General features: G+C 41.9%; 1 protein-coding gene across 1 annotated transcript in view; it reads right to left on the bottom strand.

Moving 5' to 3' along the window:
* Positions 1-7,914, bottom strand: part of pcgf3 (polycomb group ring finger 3) — a 31,374-nt gene extending 23,460 nt beyond the window's left edge. The window contains exon 1 of the mRNA XM_079268899.1: positions 7,784-7,914. The gene's annotated coding sequence lies outside the window, so the exon portion shown is untranslated. The remainder of the gene's footprint in view (positions 1-7,783) is intronic.
* Between the last annotated feature and the right edge of the window lie 6,268 nt (positions 7,915-14,182).

Genomic DNA, 14,182 nt, shown 5'->3' with positions numbered 1-14,182 from the left:
CAGGAGACTTTGGCCAATCACAGGTCATTTTAGAGAGGGAGCATTCCTATTGGCTGTTTCAATGGCGGGAAATCCTGCATAAAAAGTTGCTATTCCAGCATTGGCAACAACACAAGCTATACAAAGCAACCCAAAATAGGAAGACGGACTTATCACAAAAGAGAATCTAAAAGATAGTCTGACAGTCTAAAACGTGTCAACATCTGCAAAGAACTTTAGAGACGGGGCGAACTTCAACTTGGTGCGAGCAGACTGTGCTCGTCTGGTGGGAGGGATGTACTTTAACCCTTTTCCAGAAAAAAACTGCGTACCTCAGCTTTAAGTAACCACAGATGCCATGTGCATGTTTTTCGTGTAGCGTTTGCTCAATAAATGCACGTGGATAATAATCAAGAGAGATCGTTCCCTTTGGCTCCTTAAGGAGACACAACAGTACAAAGAACACCAAACAATCACAAAGATCTTTAAGCAGAGAAATGTTTCTACGAATGCTGAAGCGGATAACTGATATCGTGTGTGGCACTAAAACACTGGACCGATCCACCACAAATAGTTTGCCAGCGTTCACTTCAGAAGCGCTGACTAAATAAATGTAAACGGGTACGAGATGAACTGTGAAACTATGGACAGGAAACTAGTTCAGTGCAGCAACGACAGCCGTTTCAGTCACAAGGACACAAAGCAACAACCTAAGCCACCAAATACAAGGAGATGAGGAAACGGGAAACGGACTCTAGTAAACAGGAGTGACAGCCCGTGAGCACTCTATCAGCTCTTAGGATGAAGAGGCAGCTCCAAACACTCAGCCAGAGATTCATCATCACCGGCTTTTGGTTGTCGTGAATGTCAACTTTCTTTGTGTGATTTGAAGCTGCGTGCAAAGACCTGATTGACAGCGACTGTCAGTAAGGAAAAGTTGCCGGCCACAGATTGCTTCACTTTTGGAACCGAAATACACAACACGATATTGTTTTTTATTTCATACGCAATAAAAAGGAATTGCAAAAGAAATCAAGTAATTTGTCTGCCTCTTTTTTGCATCAGATTGCTAAATACACATTGATGAATCACCTGAGCGGTATAGATATACAGCCACAACATTTCTGAACAGGTTCACGCTGTTGTGTTGTTTACATACTTAAGCTCTGACATCAGAGTCGACAGTTTGTCGAAGCTCGACCGCTTCCGGGTGGCGGTGCCACCGACTGCGAGCCGCTAATGTAATGCAAGTCCAGCCTGAACCAAAGCAGAAACAAGTCCTCTGGATACAGCTACATCTGCAGATTAACTACATTTGCAGTCAGTCATGAGCTGAGCAACTGTCTCAGTAGCTGATAAGCACACACACACACACACACACACACACACACACACACACACACACACTCTCTCTGGCATCACAAAGAGCCCCTGTTGGCCGCCTGTGGGGATTGGAGTGTTTGGCCTCGGTATAGATTGGCTGCCAGCTGGAGCGACGGACACTGAAGGCCGGCATCAGTGGACGGAGGAGGACAGGCCTCTTCTTGTGGTGGGAGCTTTGGCTTCACTTCAAAACACACACACACTCCCCTGGGCCACACACACACTAAAAGAAAAACACACACACACAAGAGTTTGCCTGAACTGTAAGCATTCACACATCCGCCGTGCCGTCACACACACGCAGTAATTGTCTCCTCTTAATTCTGTTTGATGGCCCTCAATCCTCCAGCCGGGATCGGGTGCCGGGGGGGGGGGAATCGTGCAGACAATAGAATTCTCTTTTCTTCCAAAGAGAAGCAGACTGCAGCCGGCCAGGAGGCCCAACGCGCTGCCAAGAAGCAGCAACACTTGAATAATTGAGCTTTTGAGTTGAGCTCGTGGAGGCCAGGAGTGAAGTCGGTGAAGCCGGTGCCTGGAGCCGACCCCACAAACTGAAGCTCCTGGCTGTTTTCTGCTCTACATACACACCCAGGTGGCAACTTTTTGATAAACGTGTCTTCTTTATCCTGGATCAGGTTAGTGGCAGGTTCTATAACACTGATCTCACACATACATTTTAGAAGGTTGATGTTAGGAACAGGCGGCAATCTCGAGTTCTGCCGAGTCATAAAATCTGCATTCTCTCTAATGTCCACCAGGGGGCGACTCCTCTGGTTGTATAGAAGTCTATGAGAAAATTACTCCACTTCTCTCTTGATTTATTACCTCAGTAAACATTGTAAACATGAGTTTATGGTCTCAATCTCTAGTTTTAAGTCTTCTTCAATACAGCATGATGTTTATTTGGTAAATGATGGTCCAGTTAGAGTCAGACAGACCATAATGCTTTAGGGCGGGGCTTACTGTGATTGACTCCTCGGTGCTGCTACGTATACGGCATCACTACGTACCTCCTCCGTATTCAAAATATGGTAACTTCCGTTCATTGGCTGCAAAAAGAACAACATGGCAACGGCCTTAGTTCCAAGATGGCAACGGCAAAATCACCGAACTCGAGGCTTCAAAGCATCAGTCCACAAACCAATGGGTGACGTCACAATGACTACGTCCACATCTTATACACAGTCTATTCTTTTTTACAGCGTCTCTTTTGGGTATATTTGTTTCTTTGATTTAAAAACGGCACTTTTTCAGCCTTCTGTTCAACTCAAATTCGAGTCCTTCTTTGTGTCTCCCAGAGACAAGACAAGTAAACATCCAGACGATCACATGGACAAGATTTAGAACTTTCATTTTGTGTAAAGTCAGTCAACACTGAGCGACCCGAGGTAAATTTATATGATTCAAAATCAGTGGGGAAAAAAGAGAGGAAGTGGTTGGAATCCATCATTAATTGACTTTCATAATTTCAACAGACAATGTACGGAAACAAAGTGTATTTTTCTAGCTCTGCTCAGTAAAAATGTTTGTTCAAAGGGTTAATCATAATGTATTGCGATGTGTTCAATGTTGTTTTTTGGCGAGAAACTTTACTCAATAGTTATTTGAGGAAGATGTTTTAATATAAAACAGATATGAGAGACCTGTTTAACTCACTAACACTAGCTCTCTGCGGCTTATAAAATATAATTAAAACTATTAACTATTAATTTGTTTAATCAAAGCAAATATGTTGTGTCCTAATCATTTGAGGTGTATAGTTTTATGCAAATAAGCACTATGGATGAAAATAACAGAGTAAAAAGGAGAACATTTCGAATTTTCTAACGGATTATACTGACTTTGGGACGATTGAAAAAAAGTTAGTAAAAAAATCAGAAGGTTAGACTTAAAAACAAAACAGGAATTAATCAAGTAAATCTCTAACCGGTGATTTTCCAGAAGAACGAGTAAAGTTAGATTCTAATTGTCTAACCTGCCTGTCTGAAACGCATGCTGCTTTTGGGCTCAAGCTGTTTCCTGAGCTGTTACACAAGAACCTTTATCACTGGATTTTATGTCTGACAAAGCTCAAAGCCAGTGTTATTTAAAAAAGGAAAAAAAACTGTGTTAAACTTAATCCGTATAACAATCCAGTTCATTATCTTCTAGGATTCTGAATCAATTCATAACTTCCAAAAAACAACTTTTAAAAACCTAGATATCGCTACAGCAATAAACACACCGAGACAAAGTAGTGTCAACCATTACTGTGTGACTTTTCAACAAATCACACAAAACGAGTTATTTTGCGTGAAATTTGTATTTGTGAAATTGGCAAATTAATCAGAAAAAGCAGCTCGACTAAGCGTACCAATTACATTCATGTAGCAGGCAGCATTTTTATTTTTGACTTCATTATAAACTCCATAAGTTTCACTTATTTTCATGCCAGAATTTGCTACACCGCCTATTTACGCGCACAACAGACTGCAGTAGATCCTGATTGCAACTGATACCGAAGGATTCACACCCCTACTTACTTTGGTAAGTTTAAGTTACCTTTGAATATAATTTGCAACCAGTGTTCCTCCTGACTGGTTCTTTTCTCATGAAAGTTGAGCCACTTTGATGAGAACAGAAATGACTCCATTAACCTCGGGTCAGGAGCAGAGTTGTGAAACCCGGTTGGATAACGTGCACGGACTCATTTTGACCATTTTTAAAAGCTCAAACTGTCGTTTCATGTCACACCGAGGTCGACACATCTGTTTCTAACACCTCTGCTTGAGTAACTATCCATGAAGGCCGGGATGATCCTGTTATTGATCTCAGGACCCGATGGCCTCTGCTGAGAGTGGAGCAAGCAAAACAATCACTATGCAGAAGGACGAGACCATGTTTACTTACACGCAGGACCTTTTAAAATCTTTTTCCATAAATTCAATACAGCGAGAGATTAGACGGTCAAATAAACAAAGTCAGCGTGCTTATCTCTGTAAACACAGCTTATGGTGCTCGAAGGAGGTTGAAACCAGGCGGCATCCTCCACGTCTGAAAAGTGAAGCTGGTGCTGAAATGACGTATACCTGCATTCTCTCTAGTGTCCACCAGGGGGCGACTCCTCTGGTTGTATAGAAGTCTATGAGAAAATGACTACTTCTTCTCTTGATTCATTACCTCAGTAAACATTGTAAACATGAGTTTATGGTCTCAATCTCTAGTTTCAAGTCTTCTTCAATACAGCATGTATTCATGTAGTCTGTATTCATGTTGTCTGTAGCATGTAGTCATTTTCTCATAGACTTCTATACAACCAGAGGAGTCGCCCCCTGGTGGACACTAGAAAGAATGCAGGCTTATGGCACTTTAGCTTCACCTTTAAGATAGAAAGACAGATAGATATGAATCTGGAAGATTGAGGATCTTTTTCGACAAGTGAGGGCCTAGTCCCTAATGTTAGGTTTTCAACATGTTCACAGCTCAGCAGCAGGACTGTGATCAACCACACCTACCACAGCGACAGCCTTCTCCAACTGCAAACACTGATAAGCTCTTCTGAACATAACCGTCCTTGGATATAGAAGTTTGGGACTTATGATGTACGATGCCATCGACTCATTTTGCGTTACAGTTCAGTGTAACTAAAAAGCTGTTTGAGAAACATGAACATGAGTCAACTGCAACGTCGACCTCCAGACAGCCGACTGAGACGAGTGGATTAAATAAAAGGCTGTCGGAGGACTGAATGTGCCCGTTGTCTCCTCACCCAAATGTCAAGTACTCCTTTCCTCTCGCAGCAGTAAGCCAGGCTCCGGGTGCAGCGGAGTAATCTTTGCTACATGTTGTCAAGATGCTAAGCAGCTCTTCTCTATCCCGGATAATCATCCTGGGGGACCACACGCAGTCACCAAATGGTGCTTTATTTTGGCGGGGGCTGGGACCTCATCAGACCCAACTGGTCTCTTTTTATGTTCTTGTAGAGCCGGGCAAGATATCGTAGTCTGGTGTTCCCGGACTGTTCTATTAACTGCTTTTACTCACTTAAATCCACATTACTGATGATTATTAATCAAAAAATCTCATGATTTTAATTTGTAAAAGCACCAATAATCAAAGCAATATTTCAGTATGGTCCAGAATAAATAGATTTTCTGCAGATAGCTCAGCTCCACCCTCTTGTCTGGAGAAATATTGTGCCAGGTAAAGATATGGACAATTTAAAAAAGGTGAACAAATATTTCCACCCTTGACAGCTGTACGTAAATAGTTGATTCACACATCAAATAATATGAATATGAAAATATGAATAATACAACCAGACGTTTTGTAAATCTGCAGAATTAAAAAGAGGAAATGCAGTGTAAATAGTATATAACCATATTTAACATATCATTTGTTAAAATGCAATCATAAATGTAAACGCTTAGATTTTTGAGTTTGATTTTGCTTGTAATGCAGGAAAATTAAGATATTAAACTTGTAGTTGTGGCTCTGACTGAAGCGTCGTAAAGATTGCGGAACTTTGCTCGTCCAGGACACGCTTTGGACATCTGAGATAAAACCCCCGGTGTCATGAAGCTTCAGGACCTCGTCATGAGCTGTTTCTAAACACACATTTCTGATTTCATCGGACAAAAACAAGACGCTCTTGTCGTTGTAGCACCGAGGAGACGAGCCTGACACGGAAGCAGCATCCAGAGAGGAGTGAGGCAGTGCAGCACCTCATGGTTCTTTCATTTTTGCAGTCTGTGCCTTCGTTGCCAACATCAAAGGAGGTATCGCATTTTTATGAAGCAGCATTAGGCTTCTCTCGGGGGGGAAACAAGCAGAGGCGCTACATCGCAAATCAAAGGAGAAATATGAAACGAGTCGGGAGGTTTTTCATCGGATCAATCACAGCGAAGGTCTGCCGTTAGCAACTTATCAGAGCAGCGCATGACAATGTTGGGAAAGTATCAATAAATATGGTGAAACACAACTTAACGTTTCATCTAAAGTAATAACAACAAGCACGTACCAACTCAATACTCAGTGTAGTTACATAAAACCTTTTATCACATAAAAGAGAGTTGAGATATAGTTTGAAAGGTTAATGTTGAATATTATCATGCATTGTCATAGATTAAGCCTTTATACCGTAGCAACAAGTGAGGCCTGTGAGAAAGCTCTCTGTCCGAAATGTCCCTTCTTTGGTGAGCCGAGTGTTGAGTCCTCCACCTGTCACTTACCCCGACAATGCCCCAGCGATGCACCATTCAAACCCTGTTATTTACTCAGGGAAGGTGTGCTGAGCGTGCATCCCTCTGCTTTACAGTTACACCCAGTCAAACCACAGACGCCTACGTCTCCCCGGTGAGACCGGGAGTTCAGTGCTTCGCTTAAAGCCACATGAGCAGCAGCAGAGCAGGGCGGTGGAAGGCGATCGGCTCATTAAATGGAAAAGAAAACGCTTGTGGCGATTGGCTGCGAGCAAAACCCTACAACCCCGATTAAATTCATTACGATTTGTTCACGTTAACAATGATAATTTGGGGGAGTGGCCTTTGAGGGAGGTCTGGATTTTCGGTTGGATGATTTTTTTAAATCTGGCTCACTGTTGCTGGTTTCTCCAGTATCACCAATTACAACTTTGAGCCACGGCCTCTACATGCTGTGTTTTATGTCTTTCTAAACACATTTCCCTTACGGCCTTCACTTCCTGTTTTTAAGGAGGATGCTGCCCTTCATTTCCTTTACTGGTGACAGCTATGCAGAAGAACAAGCACTATGAACGGAATAACGTCAAATAGTGCGACAACAACGATTACTTTCACGACCTATTAATGTGATGATTTAATTGATTGATCTTTTTTTCTCATTATCATTTTCAGAATGACATCTTTGAATGACTTGTGTTGCTGACTGTCCAAAACCCAAAGATATTTAAATAGCTGTGATTGAGATATGATTACAGAAGGAAGCAGACTGCGGCTCATTTTATTTCCAGAATTGTCTTAGAATCAATTGACGATCACAATAACTGACATTTAATTAGCTGTTGACAGACTATTGGACTAATTGATGGATCATTTCAGCTGTAAAGTACATTTATTGCCGTTTTGTGCCGCAAAGCAATTAGTTCGACTTCCCACCAAATCAAACCCAGTGGATCCAAAATACAGCCAAGAATGACGAACAGCTTTATACGTAGAACAAAGAACTGGAATAAATGTGTTCGTCACAACTGGAACTGATCAAACTAATTCATTCTCAGTTTATGCCGTAAAGCAATGCAACAATTCTTCTTCTATTTAAAACACACAACACATTTCCTGTGCACCAGAGAAGAATAAACCAGGTGTTCAAAGAACAGCTTTCCTTAACAGGAGATAGTAGCTGAAATATGAAAATACTGCAGATCACAACTGGTCCTCATACAGTGGTATTGATCTTTACTCACATATTGGCGTATAGCATCTGAACTCCAAGGCTTACACCCGTCACTGATGCAAAACACACACCGGTAAGAGAGAAGTCCTCAGGTGAAAGTAGTCCTCTTCTGAGGCTCTTGGCCTGCTGACCTCCAATCCTCAGTAAAGAAAAACAAATGTATTCGTTAAAATTTGCAGAAAATACACACGTACACATCAGCCTGCCTTTAAAGTGGACGATATTGGCAGCATAGCGATTACTTTGATGACTTATGGATTAATTTACAGTTTAGGTTCCCTTTCCTCCAGGAGTGGGCAGTATTGATTAATTCAATTCATTCAACACAAAAAATGACAAGTAGTCTGCAAAAATAAGAAAATACATAATTTATAAACGTTAGTGCTTGCCTTTAAAAGAAATGGATTTTTGTATCACACATTTTCATGCACACTATTATATTTACTCCATACGTCTTTATTTTTAGAAATATAGAAGATGATATATATATATATATACAGTGACAGTTGATGACAACTTCAGTGACCGCCAGAGAGGATTGGGGGAGGGGGGGGGGTCAGTGGAGGTCACTTTGAATGGTCAGGCAGGAGGGAGACACGCAGACAAAAAACACTCTGTCACCACTGATTTATCGGTCGGTAGTTCTTCTGATTAACTTGTTATTCATTCAGTCTGTGAAATGTAATCACAAGTTCCTGAAGCCAAATGATTTAACACATTGAACACATTCTGTCCTTCGGTGGAGAGGAAACCTGCTGCAACACCGAGGACGCAACGAGCAACGAGCAACGAGCAACGAGCCGTCACGTGGGCTCTGTTGGTGAACCGTCTCGCTTTTCCAGTTTGAACCACAAACTGTGGGCTCCGGGCCCAGAGATGACAGTTATTACTCATTTACTGTACGAGCCGAGCACGAGGCGAGCCAGTAATTAATTCCTCATTTGGCCCACCGACGTTCATTTAAAAACGGCTTTCTGGGCTCGTTAAACCCGACGGAGATGCTGAACATTGCTGTCACGTGTGCGTCTCCGTGTTGCAGACTTTCAGGAGACGTTGGTGTGAAACAAAAGACCTTTCGCTGACCCTTTAACCAGGTATTTTTTTTTTTAATCAAACAGCTGACAGGCCGCTAAATAAAAGCTGACCTGTGAAATTGTCTGCTTCTTTCATGAGAGCCTCCCACGCCCAGAACACTGCAGGAGACCAGGTGAGATTGTGAAATTGTTTCCAAACAATAGTGGTGGTGACAAAACGGCTCCTAACAAACCTCAAATTCCACTTTTATGAATCATATATGCCTTAGTTTCCTCTCCATCCACAACACCAATCATTTCAGCTGAGTGAGTGGGCAGCAGGACTCTGGATTTGATGAACAATAGTCTTATATTTGTATCTGCACTAAGAAGGCAGCTTTGTTAAAACAACTTGTGTCATAACAAGTGATTGTTTTTTACCCCTGGAGGCATAAAGAGACGTTGAGGCAATACTGAGTGAAATATCACATTCTGTCAGTTAAAACACAAACTACCTGGCTCTCAGAGCCGGTGCTGGTGGAAAACATGCTGTGGGTGAATAAACTCAAACATGACAGAAAAACACAGTTGTAAACACATTTAATGCATTCAACAACATCCTATTAGATTCTAGGGAAGAAAGTATCAACCAACCTCTCCAAAACTAACCTGAACGAGCAGCTGCGTTTTAATGTTTTTAGCAACCAAACAAGCCACAAACTACATTTATACGCAACAAGCCAATAACCTTGGTACATCACCTTAAAAAGCCCAAAGAGAAACCCTCCCAGAGCAGCTTTCAGCCTCCGTACCCTTAATGTGCACCGGCTCCTGTTTAGCAGCCCGCCGCTGCACAACTACCTCTAAAAAGTACCTCGATCACGGAGAGAGACTGACGTTTACTAAGAAGCTTGTTCTCCCTGAATGAAAAATAAGAAGCCTTAAAGCAGACAGGACGTCAGAGGAGAGAGGAACAGTGGCTGTTTAGTGTCGTCGGTGTCTGGCGGGTGTTTCTAACGTCAACATCAAAGCCAGTCAGACCGTTTAAATCCTCACAAACCTGTTGACGAGCAGTTACTCCAGATTGTGGACATAAAACAGATCCGATCGGTGGAACAGGAGCACGGCCGTGAATCTCATCTGGATGATGAGTCAGCGTGGCCCCACCTGACCCGAGGATACATTCTGCACCGATTTAATGTGTATTCTTAATATTCTGCACCGATTTAATGTGTATTCTTAATATTCTGCACCGATTTAATGTGTATTTATACCATTCTGCACCGATTTAATGTGTATTTATCCCATTCTGCACCAATTTAATGTGTATTTATACCATTCTGCACCGATTTAATGTGTATTTATATCATTCTGCACTGGTTTAATGTGTGTTCTTTACATTCTGCACCGATTTAATGTGTATTTATATCATTCTGCACTGGTTTATTGTGTATTCTTTACATTCTGCACTGGTTTATTGTGTGTTCTTTACATTCTGCACTGGTTTAATGTGTGTTCTTTACATTCTGCACCGATTTAATGTGTATTTATATCATTCTGCACTGGTTTAATGTGTGTTCTTTACATTCTGCACCGATTTAATGTGTATTTATATCATTCTGCACTGGTTTATTGTGTATTCTTTACATTCTGCACTGGTTTATTGTGTGTTCTTTACATTATGCACTGGTTTAATGTGTGTTCTTTACATTCTGCACTGGTTTAATGTGTGTTCTTTACATTCTGCACTGGTTTAATGTGTGTTCTTTACATTCTGCACTGGTTTATTGTGTGTTCTTTACATTCTGCACTGATTTATTATGTGTTCTTTACATTCTGCACTGGTTTAATGTGTGTTCTTTACATTCTGCACTGGTTTAATGTGTGTTCTTTACATTCTGCACTGGTTTATTGTGTGTTCTTTACATTCTGCACTGGTTTAATGTGTGTTCTTTACATTCTGCACTGGTTTATTGTGTATTCTTTACATTCTGCACTGGTTTATTGTGTGTTCTTTACATTCTGCACTGGTTTATTGTGTATTCTTTACATTCTGCACTGGTTTAATGTGTGTTCTTTACATTCTGCACTGGTTTAATGTGTGTTCTTTACATTCTGCACTGGTTTAATGTGTGTTCTTTACATTCTGCACTGGTTTAATGTGTTTTCTTTACATTCTGCACTGGTTTATTGTGTGTTCTTTACATTCTGCACTGGTTTAATGTGTGTTCTTTACATTCTGCACTGGTTTATTGTGTGTTCTTTACATTCTGCACTGGTTTAATGTGTGTTCTTTACATTCTGCACTGGTTTAATGTGTGTTCTTTACATTCTGCACTGGTTTATTGTGTATTCTTTACATTCTGCACTGGTTTAATGTGTGTTCTTTACATTCTGCACTGGTTTATTGTGTATTCTTTACATTCTGCACTGGTTTATTGTGTATTCTTTACATTCTGCACTGGTTTATTGTGTGTTCTTTACATTCTGCACTGGTTTATTGTGTGTTCTTTACATTCTGCACTGGTTTATTGTGTATTCTTTACATTCTGCACTGGTTTATTGTGTGTTCTTTACATTCTGCACTGGTTTATTGTGTATTCTTTACATTCTGCACTGGTTTATTGTGTGTTCTTTACATTCTGCACTGGTTTATTGTGTGTTCTTTACATTCTGCACTGGTTTATTGTGTATTCTTTACATTCTGCACTGGTTTATTGTGTGTTCTTTACATTCTGCACTGGTTTATTGTGTGTTCTTTACATTCTGCACATTCTGCACTGGTTTATTGTGTGTTCTTTACATTCTGCACTGGTTTAATGTGTGTTCTTTACATTCTGCACTGGTTTATTGTGTGTTCTTTACATTCTGCACTGGTTTAATGTGTATTCTCCAAGCTTCTTTTCATTCTCCTTTAAATGAGCCATCTTCTCCCCCCGTGGTATTTAGCTCTCAGGATTGTACATCCTTTAAATAAAGCGCTCTGAACTTGCCATCTGATTGGTCACTTCGGACTCTCTATCCCCTCAAACGTCAGTGCTATCAGGAACGCCTGCTGCAGGTCAGCGCTGCAAGTTTGCATCAAACTAAGTTGAAGTTGATGTGAAAAATTCAGAAGGATTTACTTTGTGGGAATTCCTCAGATTCCTCAGATCTCTCGATGTGTTCAGACCTACAGCAGCAGCAGTGACGCCTCCTCATTCACTTCAATGAGACCTCTGTGTGTTGGCACACAGGTTGAACCTGGCTCAACTTTTGATCTGACAAAGTGTAGTGTCAATGACGGACACGTCACACTGCCGGAGGACAGGATGAGTGCAGCGGCGATGGCTTTACACGAGTGGTTAAATTACAGAATCATAAACGGCTGAGCAGCATTTTGACATCGGATGATAAACCCTGTGGAGGTTTTTAAACTCGCTGCCATGTTCTGTCGGATTGTGCGGCGTAAATAGGTTTTCCAGTTACTCAGTAGCTCATTTAGGAAGCTGTCTGGCATCATTTGCTGCATGTTCTGTCGTTTAAAATCACTTTTATTTCATTATCAAGCAGCCCTTAAGAGGTCACACTCTGCTCCACAGTCCTGGAGGGGAGGCAGCTTTATGTGACTGCCCAGTGGGACCATTAGGATTGTTTCAACGCAGCGAGGACGCACGTTTGGGGTCAAAATAAATGTCCTTATTGTCATTATGCAGTAGAAATCCTGCTACAGCGTTTAAAAAAAGAAGAAACACGCATGAGCGGTTACTCAACATTAGGTCAGAGGTCATTTGGGGTTCTTCCTGCAAAGTCAGCAGAAACCTGACATGAAAGTCACGGCTTGGACCGGCATGTGCCGTGTTATGCAACAGCCATATCATATGGTATGTCTTGGGCACGGGCCAGGTCCCGCTCAGGGCAGCGAGGTCCTTCAGCCTCCAGGTTCAGCTCTTTTCGGTTTATATTAGAAAAGCACGGCTGAGGCAGAGAGGGGCATCCTTCTGATTGACGCTCTATGGGAAATCAAAAGAGTGAGTAGAAGCCCAATCCAGAGGAGGCCGGGCTTGGATCTCTTTCCTCTGTGACGGTATAAAGACATCAGAGAGCGGCTGGGCTGGTAGACTACGTTTGGTAGCAGAGTGTTAAAGCAGAAAGAGAAACACTCGCACACCGTGGGCTCTTTCAACATCACAAAAGTTGAATGAATTAGCAGGTAAAATGTGAGTGAAGCGCTTTGAAGCAGCCCACCCGGTTCGTCAGGTTGTGGAGGTTCAGCTACCAGATCGGCGTAGCCTCGGGTAGCTTTAACGTCAATACTCAGAAAGTCTGCCGAGCTTCAACTCAACGCCGACATGGTCGTTTCCCTCACAGCGAGAAAAAGCATTTCTACAGAGCACGCGGGCATCGATGTGATGAGCTGCAGATCAACAGGTATATTAGACGTCTACGCTACAAGTTCACCTACGTTTGGTTGAAAAGTCAAAGGTTTTAGATTCGACCTCGCATTGAAATGAACTCTGCAACTTAAATCTGTTGTGTTCTACAAACCTGGTTTTCTTAAATCTAGTGGGTGGAAAAAGAGAAGGCGCTGGAAGAATATTTCAACATGAATTTTGAAGAAGTTCTATGAAAAAGAAAAGTCAGTCGCTGCACCAGAATGAGAACAAATCTCCAAGAAAATTAAACTTTAATGATTCCTAACAAAGCTCCAAATGTGTTTGTGAAGACTCGGCTTTGAATTATTATTCATGTCTGTTTTTAGTCCATAAAGCAGTAAAAACACCTCGTTAAAAACTCCTAAAATCTCCTCCTCCTCCGTCCAAGTCCAACATCTTACCGACCATGCAAACATGTCGTTAATTTTAAAAGTTGAACAGCTGGAAACATGTTTTCATACTCAAACATCACACGTGTGATAACGAGATGGGACGTCACAAACATCCAGTGCTCTCACGTGTTGCACAGAGAAAGTTTGAAACATCCGTGAGGTGTCAAAGTGAAACAGGACTCCAGGCGTTCGTGACTACCCGAGAGAGATATCGGTACAGATGTGGCCGAGACTAAGCTTTCTACACACAGGCGACCACATCCAGGCCAGTTCAGCCTCCTACACCTCTTATTGTGACCTGCTGATCACCCGGCACAGCTTCCTGTGTCTGCACAGGAGTCAAAGTTGAGGAAACCCCAGAAGGTGAAGCCTGGTCCTGAACATGTTAAAGATGCACACAACTAATCAAAAGGGCACAGACTTGTTGGCTGCCCCCCCCCCCACCACCACACACACACACACACAATGTCACACAGGGCTCCTCGCTGCAGCAGCAGTGTGGAGGGGCGACATCCACCCCAGAAGAAGAAAATGCACCAACTTTCTGTCTTGATTTAATCTAAACCTCATGTAGATCCTCCACTCACAC

This window comes from Melanostigma gelatinosum, assembly GCF_949748355.1.
Source record: "Melanostigma gelatinosum genome assembly, chromosome: 5".
In the NCBI taxonomy this organism is placed as follows: Eukaryota; Metazoa; Chordata; class Actinopteri; order Perciformes; family Zoarcidae; genus Melanostigma; species Melanostigma gelatinosum.
Note: the sequence above shows the minus strand (reverse complement) of the source record. Positions and strands in the feature narration are given on the sequence as shown.